This window comes from Lemur catta, chromosome 15 (assembly GCF_020740605.2).
Source record: "Lemur catta isolate mLemCat1 chromosome 15, mLemCat1.pri, whole genome shotgun sequence".
NCBI lineage: Eukaryota > Metazoa > Chordata > Mammalia > Primates > Lemuridae > Lemur > Lemur catta.
Window position 1 is genome coordinate 53,590,511 of NC_059142.1, and position 22,337 is coordinate 53,612,847.

Here is a 22,337-nt window from a genome sequence, read left to right on the forward strand (position 1 = left end):
GTAGACCATCCTGCAGGCAGGTCCCAACCGTAAGTTTGCTGATGGAGAAGAGAAACCCAGTGTTTGTAATCCCGTCGCTTCTATAAAAAGATATGATCTATCTTTTCTTAAACTCAGCCGGATCAAACATGACTATTGTTATGATCCTGATGTGAAGTTTCTTTAGTAATAAAAAGGATTGCTTTAATCAGGAGCTTCCCAGAAAATAAAAGAGGCAGGTGTGGGCCTTTGGAAGCCTGGGTCACCTTCTCCAGCTAAGCAGGTGGGTCTGCAGGGGCAGCAGGGCCTGAGGACACAGCAGGCTGCCGTCTCCACGAGGCACAGGGCGGGCCAGGAAGGAGCTTGTGGCAGGCTTGCCAGGGTGCAGAGGCCGGAGCTGCCTCCCTCGGGAACTTCGAGGTCATCTGCTTTCCTAGCCAGGGTCTATCTTGGTGGGACACAGCTGAGGGGTCTGGTGGTGCCTAGGGTGGGAAGTGGGGGATGCCTGAAGATGCCCCCACACGTCTGTGGCGTGGCCTGTCTATGAGTATGGCCATGGGCAGTCAAGACAGGTGACTTCCTAACCACAGCTGCACCGAAGTTGGCATGACTGAGCCAAGCTCTGTTGGAAGAAGGAAAGACTTCACGTGGATTCCTCCTGGGCACCGTGTGCCTGTGCTGCTGCTTGAGTCGGACCTGCTCTCCAAGCCTTTGGGCTGCCGGCTGATTCTCAAGGTGGAAGCTGGTGGCAGCGCGGAGGTGAGCAAGGTCAGGGGCATCTCTACCCGCAGCTCGTCTCCCGATGTCCTCAGGAAGTGCCATGCTGAAGCGGAACGTCCTGAACAGCAGTTGTCATGTTTTTATATTGGGCCACCAAGCTGTTAATACGAGTTTATCTTTAAGTATACCATGTTTCCTTTAATAACAGATCCCTGTGGAACTGTGGCAGAGCCGCACCGCAGGGTGCCTTCCTGTTCCTGAGCCGTGGTGGGCGTGCTCGTCGGCGCCATGAGACACACCGATTGGATCAGTTTTGCTTGAGGAGTCAGGGCTTGCAAAGCAGGGGATTCTGGGAAGATGGTAGTGACATCCCCAAAACAACTCGATTGCAAAACCTGAAGACAACTGAATCGCACACTTCAAAATGGTGACAATGTCCATGTCTGTTGTATGTGTTTTACCACAGGAAACCCTGTGGACATCATTTACAGCACACATGGTAATAAGGCATCCCCTGGAAACCCCAGATGGAGGCATGTTGGGACAGACCACCAGTGGTCACAAGACCTACCTGGACCCCAGGTCACTGATGTTTTGGGGGAGAAAGCAGAGATTACATGGGATGTCTGAGGGACGGGAGCAGGACGAGCCCGCATGGCCACAGAAGCCGTGCGGCCCATCTGCAGGCCGGGTGGGTCGTGGATTGTGCTGGGGAACCCATGTCTGGCTTCTGGGGGATTGCTGCAGGGATGGTCCAGACTCCTAGGACATGGCAAGGCTTGGCTGCTCTGGGCCAGTCTCAGCTTTTGGGGCTCTGCCGAGACAGCAGGAGGAAGAGCAGCTGGTTTCTTGCTTAGGACCCTTTCAAGACAACATCCAGGGTGCAGGTGAGTGAAGGGCCCACAGGCTGCAGAATCTTGGAGTTTGCGGCTCCTGGTCGAGAACTGCTGCTCTTTGCTGCCCTCCACAGGGCGGTACATGAACAGCAGGCCCATTGTTGTGGCTGCAAAATAGAGAACATGTAGTGACACGGGAGGCGGCAGGACAGGGACCGACTGTGATTCTGTGCACAGGTGCCTGCTGACATTTTCCCCATTGCTGTGGAATTCGGGTTCGTGACCACAGGACTAAACTAATTAGGGTGAGCTGAGGAGACGAGCTGCACACTGATGCTCAAGCGGCCTGGTGTCAGGAGCCACTCTCGCCACAGAGGCCCAGGGTCAGTTAAAACAGGGACTCTGCCCGGCACGGTGCTCACACCTGTGATCCCAGCTCTCTGGGAGGCCGGGGTGGGACGATCGCCTGAGCTCAGGAGTTCAAGGCCAGACTGAGCAAGAGCAAGACCCCCTCTCTACTAAAACTAGAAAAGTTAGCCATGTGTGGTGGCACACACCTATAGTCCCAGCTACTCGGGAGGCTGAGGCAGGATCACTTGAGCCCAGGAGTTGAGGTTGCACTGAGCTGTGATGACACCACTGCACTCTAGCCAGGGTGACAGAGCAAGACTTTGTCTCAAAAAAAACAAAAAAGTGGGGGCTCGGAGTCTTTGCACAGAAGCCGGGTCTCCCAGCCAGGGTGGACTCTGTTAGTGCAAGTGTGCTTGCTATTCGTGTCACCCGTTTATTTTTTAAACAGCGAAATCAAAATGAAGCCATTGAGTCAAGTTTCGAGATATGGAGAAGGCCTGTGTCTATTTTTAATTGAGGTTTTTATTGAGGTAACCGTAGACCCACATTGTAACAAATTGTACAGAGAAATCCCTTGTGCCCTTGACTCAGTTGCCACCACCAGTCAAAACCCAGAGTGCGTCTGTCACCACAAGGACCTCACACCTCTGCCCTCGTGTAGCACGCCCACCTCCCTCCTGCCTGCTGCCGTCAACCACTGTTCTCTGTTTCTAACACTTGTCATTTCAGGAAGGCTCTATAGATGGAATCGGGACATCGGTGTCCCTGGCCCTTCAGACTCAGACACACACTGACACTGTCGGCCTTGTGGCTCTCCGGCCTTTGGAGTGGGAGTGACGCCACCGGCTCCCAGCTCTCGGGCTTTGGGCTGGGGCTGGAACCGTGCCCTACGGTGGGCAGGTCACAGGACTCATCAGCGTCTGTAATCATGTGAGCTGATCTCTCATGATAAATGTCTTTCTAAATATCTTTACATAGCCCGTTTGTTCTCTCTGGAGAACGCTGACTAATACCATACTCACCTTTTGGAATTGGCCTTTGTTCCTCGGTGTTACTCCCTGGAGACTCACACGGTTGCCGTGTGTGCCGGCAGTTCTTTCCTGTCACTGCTAAGTAGCACGCCACGGTGTGGACGCGCGAGTTTGGTTAGCCACGCCTCACGGAAGGGCACCCATGGAAGGGCTGCTTTTTTTCATTTATTACAAATAAAGCAGCTACGAGCATTTGTGTGCAGATTTCTACGTGAACGTACACTCCCATTCTTCTGGGATAAATGCCCGAGAGTGCAATTGCTGGGGCAAGTGGCAGTTAGTTGCATGTTTAATTTTACAAGAAACTGCCATGCTATTTTCCAGAGTGACAGTACCACTGCCACCAGCCACGTGTGAGCCCATTTCCCTGCATCCTCCTCAGCATTTGTTATTGCCACGGATTTTTAATTTTAGCCATTCTGATAGGTGTGTAGTGATATCCCGTTGTGGTTTTAATTTGCATTTCCCCCATGGCTCGTGACGCTGGACGGCCTTCCTTGTGCTCATTTGCCATCAGCGCGTCTTATTTGGTGAAATATTTATTTAAATCTTTTGCTCATTTTCTAATTAGGTTTTTTGTTGCTTTATGGTTGAATTGAGGGCTCTTTATATATTCTAGACACTAGTCCTGTGCTGGATGTGCACTTTGTGACTCACCTGGTTGTAACAAAAAAGATACACCCCTGTGAGGCAAAGCTGAAATACTGTAGAGATGTAAATATTAAATACTTTCAGATCACTCCCTTTTCTTTTAAAATTGCAGATAGATGTTCTCAGAGGACGGTGGTATTGTGTTTCCAAAGGCCTTTTAAATCTTGATAGAGCCCCTGTGCTTCTAGAGGACCCAACAAGCAAATTACAGGTCCTGCCTGTCACCTTAATGTGTGAATACAAATGCTAGGTTTCAGCCGCCATACCCTCCCTTTCTTAGCTCCAGTAAATTGAGTCTCCTTCCTCCCTTCCCTCCTCCCTTCCTTCCTTCAGAAAAGAAGGGGTAAACCAGAAATAAGCGTGTCCTCCCATGCCCGCCCCCCACTCCAGAGACACCGCAGGTGCCTGTTCGGGCGACCCCCCGAGCCTGCCAGGCGTGGGGAAGCTCACTGCGTGCATCACGAGCAGCTTGTCCTTGGCGCCCCTCTCTTTGCCCCTGTGGCGTCACAGGGTCTCTCCAGGCTCAGACAGAGCCACCTTGTTCTCCAGCTGCCTGTCCACCTCCTTTGTCTGGTCGTCATCCTGCTATCGGTCCTTTCCTTTTCAACTCGAGTGTCTTCACCTCTCCAGGGAGGTGTCCCCGGGTCTCGCTGGTGGCAGGTATTTTTCCCCGTTCCCCATTTATTCACTCCTATCACGTGTTGCTCTGTGCCCAGCGGGTCCAGGAGGGTGGACACCACCCACCGAGAGCTGGAAAGGGCAGCTGTGCCCTCAGGGAGCTCACACTCGGGCCCGGGAGGACAGGCAATGGCAGACCCCCCGGCGCCCCTGCCTCGGCCGGCTGCTGCCCGCTGCCTTCAGCTCTGTGCTGGGCCTGGAGCTCTGGCAGAGGCTGGAAGGAGAGAGGGGAGAAAGGGGACTTCCTTCCCACTTCTTGCTCTTGGTGGCATCGTCCCAGCAAGAGCAGCCAGCCAGGGCATCAGCTGCCAGCTTCTGTGGCCCCAGCTCCATAACAGCCTTGGGGCTACCAGCACCAGGCAGTCCGTGCCTCCGGGCAGTCACCTCCCGACCAGGCCACACTCTGAGCCCGAGGAGTGCCTGCCAGGCTGTGCCCCCTTAGGATCTTAGGACCCCAGACCGTACCCCTCCTCAGATGCCCAGAGCTGCCTGGAACATCCCCACAGAGCTGGGCCTCCGGCAAGGCTCCCCCCACAACCCGTCTCTCATCCCGCCTGCTCCAGCCCTAGAGCTGGGAGCTGCTTCCTGCCGACGATAATCCCTTTTCTCCTCCCGACTCCCAAACTGGTACAGCCAACTTCCTATATTAAATCCCATTGTTTGGAATCCCTAATATTTTTCAGTTCTCCCGACTGGCCTGTGCCCAACACGGTGCATCAGATGGTGGCGGGTGCTATAGAAGAAATCTGGGAGGGGAACGGGGGATGGCGTGGGTATGGGAGACCCCGATCTTCAGTATGATGACCAGGAAAGGCCTCACGAAGGTGGCACTGAAGCGAGTCTGGGAGCCAGCTGAGCAGATTGCCCAGAGAAGAACATTCCAGAAACAGAAGAGCTAATTCAACAGTCACAAGACAGAAGCAGTTTGGTGTGTCTAAGATAAAACAATGAAGTCAGCGCAGCTGGGTGGGTGAGCCAGGACGAGGCAGAGCCTGCGGCACAGAGACGCACTGTCACCGAATGTTCACGCCCGCCCACTGGCACCACGCGGCCAGCCCAGCAAACGGGCTGTGCATTGCAGGAACGTGTGTCACCTCTGGGCGGAGGCACTGAGGAGCAGGTGTGTGACTCCCAGCCTTCCCTCCCTGTCTTGATGATCGCTGGAGGCTCGAGCCTGGATCCGTGAGTCACCGCGTGGAGTACCCGCCACCCTGCAGAGCTGCCTGCCCTGCACCGGGCTTAGCGTGAGAGAAGTCAGTCCGGACAGCATCATGCCTTGGAGATGTCAGGGCTTATTTGTCACTGCTGCAAAAATGAGCCCATCCTGACAAATACAGGCATGATGTCAGAGGTGGGCGGGTGTGGGGGGCGCGGCCAGATCCCACAAGAGCTCATGGGTTTTGGTAAGGACACCGACGTTTAACTTGAACTCCCAGTGGGATGGGAAGCAGCTGTCTTGCGTCCTTTGGCTTTGACTTCATCCCCCTACGCAGAAATCTTTATGAGGTCAAATTTATTATCTTTTTCTTAATAGCTTCTGGGTTTTATTTCTTGCTTAGAAAAGCCTTTTCCATGTTCACTTCGCCTACATTGTCTTCTGGCACTTTCAGGGTTTTATTTGTTTACATTTAGACCTCTGCTGCATCTGACGCGGAGTCTGGTCAGGATGGGAAATGGTTCTGTAGATTCGGTGGCTGCGTGGCCGAGCTCATTTCCGGCTCTTCGAAACCCTCTTGAGAAATCCGTTAGGGCCTGAGGCTGGGTCTGGGTCTGGCAAGGGTGGGCGAGGGGAGGACCCCAGCAGATCCCCAGGGAGGGCCAGGCCGGCGGGCAGCTGCCTGTGACAACTAGACGCTTACGAGTGCTGAAATATGGGAACAACCCGCAGCGCTAGTGCCAATGAACTTAGGTGCGCACCTCGACCTTTCACACCCACAGCGTGAGGGGGTTCCGGCCACCGCAGCAGGGCGTCCTAGTGCGGACGCGACGAGGGTCTTTCTCGAGGCGCCCTGTCCTCGGCCCTGGGCAGGCCCTGCCGTCAGCATCCCTGCGTCGGCAGCAGGTAGTCACTTCCGAGAACAAGTGATTTATTTTTATTGCCTCATGTTAACACTTCGGCGTGCCTCCCAAGGAGCCGCGTGGTTTGGAAAATCACAAGAGAAAGCCGTGTCCCGGTGCCCAGCCCGGCCGTCCCAGATGGCGCCCCCAACACCACGGGGCCACCTGGCGGCGCTCGGGGACGCCAGCGTGATGACAGGGGAGGGCGGGGCTGGCCTGGCATGAAAGGTCACCCCCGCGCCCAGAGCAGGCGGGCGCGGGACCTCGGCTGCCGCAGGCATTGGAGCCGGGCGTGGGGGGCGGGGGTGGCGACGGGAAGTCCTGGGGCCACGCGCTCGCGGGGAACAGCAGCGGTGGCCGCGCCGACGCAGGCAGGGGACCCGGGCGAGGGCGGCACACTCCGGTATGGGCCCCGCCCCTTCCGGCCCCGCCCCCGGCCCGCCACTCCGGGCCCCGCCCCTCCAGGACCCCGCCCCCGCCCGAGCGAGCGTCGCCTGAGGGGCGGGACGGCCTCGTTCCAGGGGCGACAGCGCCACCTGCCGGAGCCCGAGCGTCCTCGCACCCGGGACCCGCGCGCCGATCCCAGGCCGCCGCCAGCGCGCCCCGGGGCTGGGAGGCCCTTCCGCGGGGCGGCGTTTTAGGGGCCCCGCCCCTGCCCCCGAGCGCCACGGCCAGGAGCCTGGGCGACCCGAGAAGGGTCTGATCTGGGCTCTGGTCCGCCGGGCCTTCGCTGGGACTCCCCGACCTCGGTGACAGCGACCTCTCCCCTCTCTCCAGGGCTGTCGGGACGAGGCGCTCACCACGCCAGGCCAGGGCTGCGCTCCGCGCGCACCACCCTCGCCGGCCTGTGGAGTCGGGGCTGTTCCCTCTCCATCTTAGAGATGAGGAAACTGAGGCACAGAGAAGCCCCCGCTGGGCGGCGAGGGTTGGGATTGGACCCCACCCACGCTGGTTGGCTCCAGTCACCTGTGGTTCTCTCTGCCCAACTTCAGGAACTGCTGCTCATCCTTTGGGTGGCAGCTTAGAGGTCACCTCCTCCAGGAAGACTTCCCTGCCCCTCCACATTAGGGCGGGCGCCCTGCTGTGTACTCGCCTCCCAGCCCCATCGCCCCATTGTGGCCGTCTGCCTCCCCCCAGTCCTGCGCTCCTGGGGTCACTTGTGTCTGTCTCCTTCACCTGCCCTCGTAACGAACCAAACCTGTAACTGCGCAATGTAAAACTAGTCTACAAGGGGCTGAGAGCTGTGAAGGAGGAGCCAAGTCAGAGGGTGCCCTGAAGCCCATCTCCTACTGGGCTGTCCCTCCAAGGAAGATGCTGAGCTGGGCTCGGAGCCCCGTGGAGGCAGGATGCCTGCCATGCTCGGGGATGGGTGCCAGGACCCTTGTCCATCAGCAAGGTCCAGGGGCAGCCCCCAAAGCCGGTCACAGCTCATGTGCGGCATCTTATGGGTGCTCCTCACTAGGGTGCTGACTTGTCGCTCAAAACTGTCCGCTCCATCTGCCCTTCCCCACATTAGCCAGGTCAGACCTCTGAGCCCGTCCTCTGAGCAGGTGGGCCGCCTCTGAGGTGGTCTCCACTCATGCTCCCCAGTGCTGGGTACCCAGGGACGGGAGGAAGGCCAGCATGCCCTGGCTCCCACGCCGCCTTAGGCCTGATCCCTGCCCTCCACACCTGCCCCCCAACCCATCAGCCTCCCCAGACCATACACCTGCAGAGGGCAGGGGCTGTTGCCTTCTCCTTCCCCCGTGCCCGATTCAGTGGCATGTAATCACAGATGAGGGACTCTCCGTCTGTGTCCCTTTCCCCACCTCCATGGAAACTGAGTCCCTCTGTCTATTCAGGCCAAGCTGTCTTCTGCTGGGAATGCTGCACCATCACCAATCACCTCCCTCTTCCAGCCTAGACATTCTCTCTCCTGGAATATAAATGTGCTCAAGGCTCTTGGATCAAAAACCAAGGAGTTGTCTCCCTCCACCCTCTGGTCTCCACCTCCTCCCTCTCCTGGACTCCCCCACCCCTTCCCATCCTTCCTCCACGACCCTTGCCATGGTCAGTCATCGATGGCTGCCCCTTCCACTGCCAACTTGCCAACCCAAGGGCTGCAGCTCCGTTCTTCACGGGCAGTCCCTGGCGTGTCACCCTCCAAACCTTGGGTCCCTCGTCTGCTGGTGCAGTTCTGTCCTGGCTTGCTGGCTAAATCAGGATCTCTCTGCTCTTGACCCTGTATCACTGTGTCCTATCCTTCTCTGTCTCTAGTAATTTCCTTTCCTCTGAAGCCTACTTGGTGTCTTGGTGTAGATTTCTTTGGCTTATCCCATTTGTAGTTCGGTTTCTTGAGTCAATAGCTTAAGTCTTTCACCAAATCTGGGAGGTTTTAGCCATTATTTCTGCAAACGCTTGTTCAGTCTCACTGTCTTTCTCCTCTGGTGATGTGAATGTCAGACCTTTTGTTATTGTCCCATAGGCCTCTGAGGCTCTGTTTATGTTGTATCCGTCTGTTTTCTCCCTGTGGTTCAGATTGGGTGAATCTGATTGATGTGTCCTCAGATTCATTGATTCTGTCCTCTTCTCTGTCATCGTCTCTCTACAACTGAGCCCAACAGGGAGTTTAAAAAATTTCTGCTGTTATATTTTGCAATTTTATAATTTCCACTTGATTCTTTTATACCTTCTGTTTCTTTGCTGAGGATTTCTATATTTGCTTTGTTTCAAGAGAATTGGTAATTACTAGTTATTTTTATGATAATTGCGTTAAAATCCTGGTCACATAATTCCAACGTCTGATCCATCTTGCTGTTGGCGTCAGTCAGCTGTTTTCTCAGTCACCTTGTGATTTTCCTGGTTCTTGGTAGGACGCATGAATTTGAGTGTGTCCTGGACATCGTGGCTATTATGTTAGGAGATTCCAGGTCCTGTTTCAATCTTTTATTTTAGTAGCAGTTGCCCTGTTTGGGCTTAGCATGCAGATCTTGGGCTACTTTTGTGGGCTGTGGTTCCCGTGACAATCTAATTCTCAGAGCCTTTGTCGTGCTACTGAGGCCAGTGGGGTTCACGTGGTGCTGCCGGAGCGGCAGAAGGAGCTTTCCTAGCAGGAAGCCTGTTGCCTCTAGGTGGGAGACGAGTCTCCAGCTCACTTCCTGGGCCAGTTGTCTGTCGTGGTGGGCTCTCTCCTTGCCATCAGTATCCCCCATCCCTGCTGTGAGGTGTCTCTGGGTGGGGAAGTGGAGTTTCAGGCCCAGGGAGGAGGAGAGGGTTACCCTGGCCGATTATTGTCAGAGGCCCTTGTAGTTCTGCCTGGCTTGCCTGGTGTTTCAGTGGGGCTCCTATTTCATCCAGAGAGAACCCCGACTTGGGCCGCCTTCTGTTGCTAGGGTGGGGGTTGGGAAAAGCACACCTGGGTTGGTCCCTTCTTCTGTTGGGTGAGGGTGAGGGGTGTCACAAGATGCCCTTAAAGTTCCTGACTCGGTCCTGGGGCCCTGAGCCAGCTCTCCTTCTCTCCACCATTCAGATTCTCTTGTGTTGTTTCCATGTTTATACTGCACTTAGCAGACAAGCACAGGGAGAGTCCAGTCTATGCTGTCTCATCCAACCTGGAAGCTGCTAAACATTCGACTGTTTGTTTGAAGGAAAGTGATGAATGTAAGAACCTTGAGCCAGACTTTTGTCTGGAAAACGTAGAGGCGCGGACTCCTGCTGGAGCTCCGAGGTGCAGGCTGGACCCCAAGGCTGGCCAGCTTCCTTCACAACCTTCTTGGCTTGATATTTGGTGGCATCTCCTTGCAGCAGTGGGCACCGTGGGTTCTGGGGAAGCCCTGGTGCGTTCGTTCCTGCAGGGCTTGTCCTGTAGAAACCACGGGACCACCTGGGGGGAAGCAGCCAAGTGCTCCCCAGCTAAGGGGGTGGAGGGAAGCAGGGAGGTGGGAAGCCCCCAGCAGAGACCCCCTGGGAAACAGACCCCACAGTGGGGCCACTGCTGTCCCAAGATGATGGTTACCAATGTGACTGGGGGGTTGTAACAATGGCGGTGCCAGCCCTGGAGTAGGAAGCAGGAAGGTCGAAGGACGAGACCTAGGAGCTGGCCCAGAGACCCTGAGGCCCAGTCTCTTTCTCTGTGCTCCGGCCAGACGTTTCCCCTGCGAGCAAACAGCAGGTGGGGGCTTTACAAACCTTGCGGGGGATCCACGGGCATCTTGGGTAGTAGATTGCTTTCCCTGCCCCTGGCAGGTGTCTGGGCTCCCCCGTGGAGGCCATTAGCTGACACCTGTCAAGGCTCGCGGCTGGGCCATAGGCCTTTATTCCAGGGGCGATGGCCGCTGGTCTCCAGGACCCGTCCGGCCTCCCAGCCCCTTGTTGCCTGGACTCTCTGCCACTGGTCAGTGTGTAAACACCTCTGTGGGACGTCAGGGGGGCTCCATGAAGGCAGCTTTTGGGGGGTGGGGAAGAAAGGGGGGCCCCAGAAGCTAGCTCTTTCCCATCCTGTTCTGTTTCCTCCCATAAACAGAGGCTGTGCCTTTCTGCACCCAGCGCTGTGCGGGGAGGGCACGGGGCACACAGGGGAACCAGCCGAGGCCCTGCTCTTTGCGGCAATTTGTAAATCCTTAATCCACAGCTCAGCCCCCTGTACGTGCCTGGCTGGCCCAGGAATGCAACACAGTGAGTACACTCTTCAGTCCTGCCCTACAGGTAACGATTCAGGACTCGGGAGGTTTCCCAGCGCCAGTGTGTTTGCACAGGGCTGGTCTTTCTGTTGGCACCTGGCAGGGTGAGGGGCTGCTCCCCTGGCCGAGTGGGAAGCTGAGGCTCAGAGGGGCCAGGTCCCCGGCCCCTGGCTCTGACGAGTCTTGTCTCCCTCCTGCGGAGGCCCAGCCCCTGCCTCAGCCTCCAGGCCTGTCCCTTTCCCGCTCACCTCTCCTGCTGGGCCTGTCTGTGGTCCAGGAGGTGTGACCCGGGCACCCGTGGGCAGGGCCAGCTCCCCCCACTGACTTCTCGCATTGTGTCAGCCTGCCCGGCTCTCCCCCCAGCCTGTATTTAGGCTCCTCCTGGGTTGCCTCCTCCGGCCGGCCCACCATCTCCCTGGCATTTCCGCAGGCTGAGTCACCCCAGGCTGGCTGAAGCTGGTCAGTGTGCCGCCTGGCACGGGGCACTGCCATGAGCCACCGGGTCCTGTCCCCTGCGGTTAGGAGCCCAGAGACCTCTTCTCAGGAGGCCTTGCCTGTGAATAAGTCTTTAAATGCAGAGTGACAGAGAGAATAACCACTCCTTTGTCCCTCGCCCCGCCCATGCCAGAAACTGCTGGGCTCCAGGGACCAGGGCCTTTCCCAGATGCCCTGGGATTCTGGGCGAAGCCTGGAAACAGAGTGGCAAAGCCCGGCATGTTTCAGGCTTTCAGGTGCTGGACATACCGGTGTGGGACGCACCAGAGGGTAGCTTGAGCATCCAGTGGAGGGTACGGTGAGTGCACAGAGCCCAGAAGCTGCCGGGGCCTGCCGTGGGCTACCCTGCTGAGCAGCTGTGTGACCTTGAGGAGGTGACTTGAGCTCTCTGTGCTTCTGTTTCCTCATCTGTGACGTGGGATGATACAGGAACTGTGACGAGGCACTAATGAATCTGAGCAAGTAGAGCCCAGAGCCAAAGCCACGTGCTCGCGTGGCCACGCTAGGACCTGACAGAGGGGTTCACTGGGGGCAAGTTTTTAGGAATAGAGCTGCGGGGTGGGAAGGGGCATTTCCCCCCACCCAAGCCAAGAGAGGGAGCCCCAGGAGAACCACTGGCAGTTTACTGAACTTCAGAGTCCAGGCCCCAGGGCACGAGATGTGGGGAGAGTTCTGGGGGGCTTGGCCACGTGGGCGCAGGGGGCAGCTGTCCCACTCCCTGGAGCTGCCTGGGGCCCCGCTCTGCACGTCTCCTGTTTCCTAGGGAGGATGCCCAGAGTGTCCATGTGATGCCAGGAGTGGAGGCCAGGTGGGACACTCCTGCGGGGCTCGCTGCTGGAGGGGCTGGGACCTCCTGTGCCCTGGGCCACCTTCCATGGGTTCCCCTCCGAAGTGCCCCAGGCTGGCCCTGCTGACCTCTGGACTGACCTCCAGCCCCCCTCTCGCTGTCAAGGCACCCCTCCCCCACCACCCCCATGCAGGCAGCGGGCACAGCTCTTCTCAAGAGACAGGAGGGGCCACCCGTCACCACGTCCCAGGGCTTTAGTCACTACACAAAATCCCCAACATCTCAGAACAGGGGCTGGGGAAATACAGGAAGAATATGACCAGGGTCTTGGAATCATCCTCAGGCGGGGTCCCTGCTGCAGCCCGGGCAGCCCCTGCGGGCTCTCGCTGTTGCTGGATGGAGGGGCGGGTCCACCTGGGGGATGGTCAGGTGACCCAGTCCAGTTACGGGGTTGCCCAAGTTAGTCCCTTCTGGGGCCCTTCAGCGTCTGGTGGGTGCCCATGTTTGCAGGGCTGAACGAAGGGACCACGCCGGGGGTAGAGCCAGATGCCCCCTGAGAGATGACCTCCAGCTATCTCAGCTGCTAAACAGACATTTATGAAAACAAACCCCCGGCAGCACCGGGAACAACTGCTACCTTCTTTCTATTCAGAAGGAGCGTCCAGCACCTGTGAGCTCCCGATCACCTGCAGGTCACCTGTGTGCTCTGGATCACCAAGGCAGCGAGGCCCGGCCCATTATTCGTGCACTTGCATAAGGGCCACAGAGGGGGCCACAGAGACTGGCCTGGGGACAGTGCTCGCCAACCTCCGGTGCTCAGAGGAAGAGGCAGACGAGGAATCTTGCTGTTTCACAGGGCGGCTTCCTGCGGCAGGTTTCCCTGTTCCTTTTCCCCAGCTCTCGCCCACCTGCCAGAAGCCCTTCCAGGGAACAGTGACAGGAAAGATATTGGACCCCAGCCCCAAGAGCAGAGCCCAACAGCATCACTGAGTCCCACAGGGCAGGACTCGGAGGGAAGAGGAGGTATTTGCAGGGCCCATTCATGTATTTTAAGCATCAGAAAAATGGAGGCCTGTGTCCCCACAGGTGGACACATACCTGTGTCCACTGCCCAGCGCTGACGAAGGCGAGCCCCTCCCCGCTTCCAGTAAACATTAGCAACGAAATGTTCCACCTGAAACTGAAGGCCCCGCCGTCCCGCCCCAGCCCCATTCCTCCTCCCTCTTTCCCAGAGCCGGCTGCTGTCCTCGTGCTGTGAACGTCCCGACTTCTGTGGGATGGTAGGTGTTTCGAGATTCTCTCTGTCTTTGCCGGTTTGGAAGCTATCGGATGCATTCTTTTGGTAAATATTTAAATACAGTTATTTAATTATAAATTTTTATAGCAAGGTTTAAAGTTATTCAGTATTTCTGTCCCCCTTAGCAAGCTTGAACTTTCTGTTGGACGTAGCCCCCCTGCTAAGGTTTGACTGTGTCCCCCAAAGTTCAAGTGTTAGAAACCTAATCCCCAACGCAAAGCTGTTGGCAGGCGGGGCCTCACAAGAGGCCACTAGGTCTCCCGGGCTCTGCCCTTGATACCGAAAGCTCGGCCGCTTGTCCTCGAGGCCACATCAGAAGAACGAGAACAAACGGTTTGAGGAGGAGGAAAGAGAAGTTTTATTACTTTTTGGCAAAGGAGGAGAATGAAGACTCCTGTCTGAAATGCCATTGTCCCAGTAAAGAGCAGAAATATAGAGCTTTTAGAGGGTGGGTTCTCAGCTTCAGGCAATTGCTGTCCAACTGTAGTTGATGATTGTGATCTCCTGTCTCCACTGGAGACCATCTCCTGACCTCCACCCAGGACGTCCCTTTACCAGGTCCCCCTGAGCCACCTCCTGCAGCACAAGGACAAAAGACTTACCCTGCTCCTCCCAACCACTGCCCGGAGGCAGGGATGCAGGTTTTCGTTCTCAAAAGGGAGTGGAGGATGTTTTAAAACAAACAGAAAATATTTTTTGCTGTTTTTTTCAGGCCATTCCCTCTGTTACATATTCCCCACTGTCACTATTTCCCTCCCGTATCTGTGGGAGGAGGGGCGACCACGCTGTTACACCCTCAGGATTGGATCAACGTTGCTATGGTGGGAATGGGCGAGTTATCTCGAGAGTTCAGCTCCTCTTGCCCTTGGCTCTCTCCCGCCTTCTGGCCCTTCCACCTCCACCCGGGATGATGCAGCGCAAGCCCCTCACCATGTGCTGCCACCTTGACATTGGACTTTCCAGCCTTCAGAACTGTAAGAAATACATTTATTTTCTCTGTAAGTTCCCCAGTCTGCGGTATTCCGTTATAGCCACACAAAATGACTAAGGCAAAAAAATTGGTAGCCAGCAGTGGGTGTTGCCATAACAGATACCTGACCCCGTGGAAGGGCTTTGGGACCGAGGAATGGGCGCAGGCTCGGGAAGCCTGGACTGCCGAGGGAGGAGCGCGAAGGGCCATTCTGGTAAGCGCCTGGAAGAAGAAAACAAATGTCGGGGAGGTCTGGAACTTCTCGGAGACTGCTGAAGTGGTTTGATCAGGATGTGGGCAGACACAGGGGTGGTAGAGGCAATTCCGATGTGTTCTCGGAGGGACCCGAGGAGCCAGGCGTCGGAGACTGTAGGACTGGCGCTGTCGTTACGAAGTTGCACAGAACTTGGCTGAACTGTGTCAGTGTCCTTGGGCTTTATGGCAAATGGGATTTAAGGAAGAGGAACTAGGCTATAGGGCGGAAGAGATTTTTAAGCAAAATGTTGAAGGAACTTTGTTGCTACTTTTAAACACAGACAGTAAGATGTGAGAGGAGGTAAACGATTTAAAGATGGAATTTATAATCAAAGGGGAAGCAGAAAGCAAAGATTCGGAAAATTCAGTCTGGCCTTGAAAAGAGTGAAAAGGCCTCTTTGGGAGAGCAAACCCAGGTGTGGCCACGCAACTTTAGCTAAAGAGAGTAATTGGGCTGGAAGGAAACCAGGTGCTACTTATTCATCAAGACAATGAGAGGGTGACCCTGCAGGTATTTCAGAGATCGTCCAGGCAAGCGAGGACCTTGAGGTAAGATTTCCAGACAGACCAGGTACCCCTTGCCTACGTCTCCCTTTGGAATGGCAGCATCTGTCCCGTCCCACCGTTGCGTTTTGGAAGTAGATGCCTTGTTTGATTTCACAGCTGGAGGGAACTGGCCTCTGGAGGAATCATGCCCTGAGCCTCACCCACATCTGGTTCAGACGAGACTTTGGACTTGAACCTTCTGAGTTGATGCTAGAATGAGTTAAGACTTTCGGGACTATTGGGATGGAATGAATGTATTTTGCATGTGAGAAGGACATAAATTTGGGGGGCCAGGGATGGGATGCTAAGGTCTGAATGTATCCCCCAAAGTTTGTGTGCGGGAAACTTAATCCCCAGCGCAACAGTGTCGGGAGGTGGGACCTTTAAGAAGTGATTGGGTCAGGAGGGCTCTGCCCGCAGGGGTGGATCGATGGCGTTCCTGGGGGGGTGGGTTAGTTATCTCGAGGGTGGACTAGTTATAAAAGTGAGTTCATCCCCCTCTTGCTCGTTTTCTCTCTTGATCTTTTGTCCTTCTGCTTCTCACCATGAGAGGATGCACCCAGAAGGTGCTTGCTGGGTACGGGCCTCCTGACTTAGACGGCCCGGCCTTCGGCACTGTAAGAAATCAGTCTCTGCTCTTTATAAATCACCCAGTCTCAGTGTTCCGTGAGAGCAGCACAAATCAGACCAAGACACCCCTGTAGTTTTGTTGTTATTGTTTAAGAATTTTAACTCTATCTTGTTTAACACATGAAATTAGTTATTGCTGTTTTCATAATCAATATTATTTAACCAACATATTTCTGTGTTCATTTTTTTTTTTTTTTGCAGTCTTTTCTTTCCCCAGGGGTTGACTCTTCTTCTTGCTAACGTGGGAGGGGAACTCTTTTTTTGAGACAGGGTCTCACTCTGTCTCCCTGGGTAGAGTACAGTGGCATCGTCACAGCTCACTGCAACCTCCAACTCCTGGGCTCAAGTGATCCTCTTGCCTCGGCCTCCCAGAGTGCAAGGATTACAGGCGTGAGCCACTGCGCCTGGCCGGAGGGGAGCTCTTTATTAGACTTTGCATGTCTGAAATGTCTACTTTTCCCCCAACCCTGAATAATTTAGCTGGCTATAGAATTCTAGGATGACAGTTGCATTCTCTTAGCTCTTGAAAATGTTGCTCCAGACTATAAGAAATCTGATGAGTTCTTGCCGTTTCTTTGCAGATGATCTGTGTTTCTGTCTCTGGTAGCTTTTCAGATTTTCTCCTATCCCCAGATGGGCTGCAGTTTCACTACAGAGGATCTAAGCACGAATTGAGGTTTATTTATGTGCAGTATTTTGTGTTTAAAGATTCATGTTTCTTTTCTGTTTTTGAAAAAGTTCGGCTATTATGTTTTGGAACACTGTTTTCTCATCATTCTATCCTGTCTTCTGGCAGTTCTCAGTCTGCCTCCGTGTTTCCTGCTGGTAACTTCTTGCTTTGAACCGATTCATCTGTTCAGTTCCGTGTCGCGTTCTCAGTAGCATCTGCCACCCAGCGTGTTCTTTCTTCAGTGCGTCCAGCCAAGTACGTTCTGTCTGTGGAGTTTTTAGTGTCAATAGTCACACTCTTAACGTTCGGGATTTCTCATTGATGCTTTTTTCATGACCAGCTTTTCATTTCATATGAGCCATTTGGGCTTTACAATTTCTTATTTCCTTTGATTATCCCAAACATTTTTATTTGAAAATCATTTTTAGATTCTCCTATTATTTCCATTTCATCTGGAGTGATTTAATATCTCCACGGACAATTTTCTTGATTCTCTTTATTTAACATTAGCTTTGCTCCATGTGTTTAGGGTGAAGCTTGTGGATTCACTGTGAGTAGGTGGGTCTCTGGCTTCCCCTCCACTCCCTCCCCCCCTTTCAGTTGCCTCCACTTGGCCTCCTGGGGGCCCCACTCCACAATGATGAGGTTATCTGGTCAGAGCTCCTTCCTGCTGGGGGACATTGTCAACCTGAGCCCCTTGGTGCCCAGGTTCTGAGGCTGAGGCTGCTTCCTCCCCCTCCAGGTACACAGCTGGGGACCCTGCCCCAGCCCCTGTGCAGAGCTGGGCTCTAGTGCCCTGCCTCATTTTTAGTGTCTGTGACATGGAGATGGTTATCTTACTTTCTTACTGTGGCTGTATCTTTTAATTTTCTCTTTTTAAAGCTTATCTGTCTGTCCTACATGGGATGACTTGAAAAATGAACTTAAATGCCATCTTTTTTATGCTTTAAATATTTTCTTTTATTGTAAGTCCATTAAAAATAGAAACCCAGTGTAGTTTTTTAGTTTCCTGGAATGTAATGGGTTTGAAGGTTAATTTTTAAAAATAAAATCTCATCAAGCTGACCCAAATGTGAGTTCAGCTGAACGTCCCCTCCCCACCCCCACCCCCTGCAGTTATAGCTTCTGTCAGCTGTGCACAGGCAACAAATAATAAATCACTGTTCCCATTTAGAAGTTGGAGGTAATAAAATATCCCTGCAAGATAAATTGTATCAATTTCTTTCTATTAGAAGCCTCTTTGCTAATTGAAGTTAATTGTTAATTTCTGACAAATTATTCAATTATAACATTGACACAGAAAAATGCACAAATTATCAGTGTGCAACATGATGAACACTCACATGTGGACACACCCGTGTAGCCTCTGTCCCATCATGAGCAACCCTGGGGTGGGGTGGGCGTCATTACCCCATTTCATGGGCAAAGAAGCAAAAGATCAGAGCGGTTAAGTGATGTCTTCCAAGGTTTCCAGCTAGGAAGGGACATGCAGAGAGGGGCACGGGCCAGGCCCCAGGGGCCCCACATTCAGGGAATGGCTCTGAGGGCCCCATGCCGCAGGCAGAGGGGCTGGAAAGGTGGGAAGTGCAGCCATGAGCAGAGAAATGAGCAACTGAGAGAATCACTGAAGTCAGATGGGCCCAGAGGGACTGGGGAGCGGGGAGGGCTGGGGTGGGAGGTGGTGGCCAGGTTCGGGCTGAGCCTGGGGCCCTTGGGCCCACCCGGCCCTGACTGTGCAGTTGGGACAGTCATTTTATTAATAGCTGCCCAGGCTTTGGGATTTCACAGTCCAGTATTTTTTTTTTTTCAACCAGAGACCTCCAGATGAGATTGCTAACTTTTTGTTTTGCCAAAAAGATATACATTTTAAAAGACACACACTACTAACTATTACCATCGTTTTATTTGATTTATTTATTTATTTACAAAAATTTTTGGTGACCAGTTACTAGAAGCCATTGTTTTATTTTTTAAGGACAGTTTCACACCGAGGAAGGAAAAAAGAATAAAGACCAGTCCTTTGAACATCTTTAGTTAAGAAAACACAAAAACCTCTCTGCATTGTCCTTGTTGATTTCATTTTGTCTTGGACAGGTGAGAACTTGTCACAGGCTGGCCCCGGTCCTCAGCCTGCTGTTTGGGAAGCTGGAATGGCAGGGGCTTGGGGGGCAGTTAGCAAAGCTCCGGTCCAGGCCTAATCGTCCAGGTCTGGAGGGGCTGAGGCCAAGGAGTTTCCAGACTTAGGGAGTAAAAATACAGGCTGCAGAATTACATTTGAATTTCAGATAATAATTTTTTAAGAAATGCATGTCCCCAATATTATATGGGATGCACTTATGCTACAGAAATTATTTGCTGTTTGTCTGAACTTCAGTTGTCACTGGGCATGCTGTGTTTTACCCGGCAACCTTGGCCAAAGGACACCTTTCCAGCACATTGGGACGGAGCAGTGTTCCAAGGAGACCAGAGACGCCGCCCACAGGCACTGAGCGGCCGGGCAGACCCTCGCCCACACGTGCCTCTGACTCAGGCTCCCCGAGGCCCTGAGCCACCTGCAGGCCACACTGTCACGTCCCAGCGCTTCCACCAGCACTGTCTGGCAGGCCCTGTATTTATTTATGTTCTTAATGAAAGCAAATTAAGATTCACTTACTCTTGAGGGCGGCACTGCTGTTGCTCTTGTGATAAGTGGAGACACCTGGCTTTTCCTGCCGCCTGGCGGGTCAGCCCGAGAGAGGCCCACAAAGGGGGTGGTTTTTTCAATCCGTCATTGTCACAGGGTCTTCGTCAAGCCTCCTGCACGCAGGGCTGGGGGTGGCTCTGGGGTCGGGGAGGGCAGTCAGTCGGGCTCCCATCCCAAATTGCTCATCGTCTACCTGGGGAGGCAGCTGCGCCCCAGGGGGACAGTATCGAGACGATAGGTATGTTGATCTATGACCCATGGGAGAGACAAGGAAACTGAGGCTCAGGATGCTGAAGGATCCTGGCGAACAGCACAGGGCTGGTTTGGGATTTCAACCCAAATCTCTGGGTCTCCTCCGCCACACCTGTGCTTCTCAGCCTTGGGAACGGGGAGGTGCTGAGGGGCAATTGACAAAGCTCCAGCCCCAGAGATTCTGACTTTGTTGGTTTGGGTGGGTATTTGTAAAAGCTGCTGGGAGATTCCAATGTACAGAGACCACTGCAGCGTCCCCAGCGACAGATGAGCATGTGCTCCAGCCGCTCAGAGGGGACAGCCCTGGCAGGAGAAGCCACCGAGGACAGATTAGAGGCAGCAGGGGTGGGGGATGGGAGGTGGGAGGGGCACCAGGGCTGGGATGGCGTGAGCAAAGGCACAGGGGTGGGGCTGTACAAAGGATGCTTAGGGCAAGGACTGGCCCGGTTCTGCAGGCCCAGAGGGCTCAGGAGCTGAGTAAAAGAGCGAAAACTGAGATTAACATAGGTTCACGGTGGAGGGTCGCCTTGGGTTTCCTATTGATGTTTCTCAGGATGCCCCACTTCCTCCTGCCATGCAGTGGTAGCTCTCCCCTCAGAGGGTGCATCCTGGCTCCTCCTCCTGCAGGGAGGGACCTTGAGGGACAGAGGAGTGGGTACAGCAGGAGGGACAAGGATACCCGGCCAGGAGAGGAGTCCTTATTTGCCGCTGTGGCTGGAGGCCCGCCTGACTGCTAAGGTGCGTGCCTTGCGGGGTGATGGACACCCTCTATCCCTGCTGAACACCGTGGACAAGCAGTGTTCCCCAGAGCGTGTCCCAACTGGCAAGGAGCCTGGTGATAAGAAGGTTCTGGGGTCAAACAAGCTTGGGAAAGGCTGCGTGCCCTAACCCTTGCTGGAGATGCACAGCACCTACGAGCACGTTCCAGGCTCTGAGAAGTCCTGTGTCGAAGAGAAGCCTGTGAATGTTTGTTTAATGTTGAAGTGTTGCCCCTGTGGGACCCAGAGCCCTCTTTTCTGTATAACAGTGACGCCTGTGACCACTATGGAAGACACCCTGGAAGCAGGACAGAGCTACACGAGGATTGTGGCTGCTCCAGACACCCCATGGAATGCTTCCCTAAGGAAGGCGGGAAGGGGTGTCATTAGCACCACACCCTCCTAGAAAGTTAGTCTTCTAGAAGAGCCACCCCCTCCGCAGGCTGCTGGTGACAGAGGGAGGCACTTTCTCCAAGGATGCCCTTGTCATGAATCCAGAGCCAGGATGGGTCTAGAAGAACAAGAGCAATCTCATCCTCCAGATTTGGGGACTGTCCCGGCTTGCGTGGCCTTGGGAGCCGCTCAGGCCTCTGTGGGCCTCAGTAAACGGCGGGCCCAGAACCCCACTCCCCGGGGGTCAAATCATTGCGTGTGAGCTGCGTGACCTCGGGCTCTGAGGCATGCAGTCTATGGAAGGTCATCTTACACAAAGACTGCCCGCCTGGAGTGGATGGTTAAAGGCTCCTCAAAATTTGGCGAATTGAACTGCTCAAATCCAGGAAAAAGAAAAAACCTTGTTTTAGGTCCTAATAACTGTGAGTTTAATTGTAAAAGATTTCATTAATTTAAGATAAAATAAAAGAGCCTTTTAAAATATACCAATATTAACCTCAGTAAAACTGTCCAAGGATGAAATATTACCCATTGATATGTTCCTGGCCATCTCAGTACATACAGCATGCATGTCTAATTTTTTGTGGTTATGAAAGCAAAATAAATTGATTACAGAAAACATGGAAAACACAGAAAACTACAATGGAGAACACGAGTCACTCATTGCCCCACAGCTGACAGGCAGCCGCTGTTGGCACTTGGTGTCCTGCTTTCCTGTGTGCTTATGTTTTAAATTTATTATGTGTTTTGTTTCTGTTTTCTACACGAGTAAAATCTTTATGTACATATTGTCCTTGTAGTTTTCATTTAAAAAATTTATTGAGGTGAAATTCACATAGCGTAAGATTAACCGTTTTAAAGTGAACAACTCAGCAGCCTTTAGTCCATTCACAACACTGTGTGGCCGCGGCCTCCAGCTGGCGCCAGCGCGGGCCCCAGCCTGCACCGTGCGTGCGCCCCGCCTGTGCGTGCGCTCCCACCCAATCCGAGATCTTTTATTTAACGCTCAACCTATCACCGAAGACTTGCTTGCTCTAGATTTCCTGGTCTCATAAACGTCATGGTGCATACCTTTGCTCCGAGTGTGGATTGCTTCCTTATGGCAGGGCCCCGGGCAATCTCGTCCCTCCCACAGCTGGGTTCCCACCTCTGCCCGGATGACTCACGGAGCTGTATTTCCAGCAGGGACCCCACCTCTGCGACCAAACCGTATCCCAGAGCCACCTGGTGTCTCCCCTTGGATGCGCTGAAGCCTCCTCAGTGCAACCTGCCCGTCCTCTCCTGCTCTTTCCTCTCGGTCAGGGGAACCGCCTGCCACCCCACTGTTCCTGCTGGATCTTGAGTCATCCCCGCACCTCGTCCCCCCTCAGCCCCCGGAGGCAGCCTGTTCCCAGGCCTGCGCGAGTTTAGCTCCAGAATTTCTCTTGACTATTTCTCTTTCCCTCTCTCCTACCTTGGTCCACGCAGGCATTTTCTCTTGCCTGAAGCACAGCTCAGGCTCCTAACTGGACTCTGGGCCCTCTGGTCGTGCCACAGTTCATCTAGAACCTGGTTTTCAAAATGCAGATCTGGTCACTCAGCCCCATCTCTCTCCTCTCAGAACATTTCTGGGACCTCCTGCTCCTCTTAGGATAAAAAT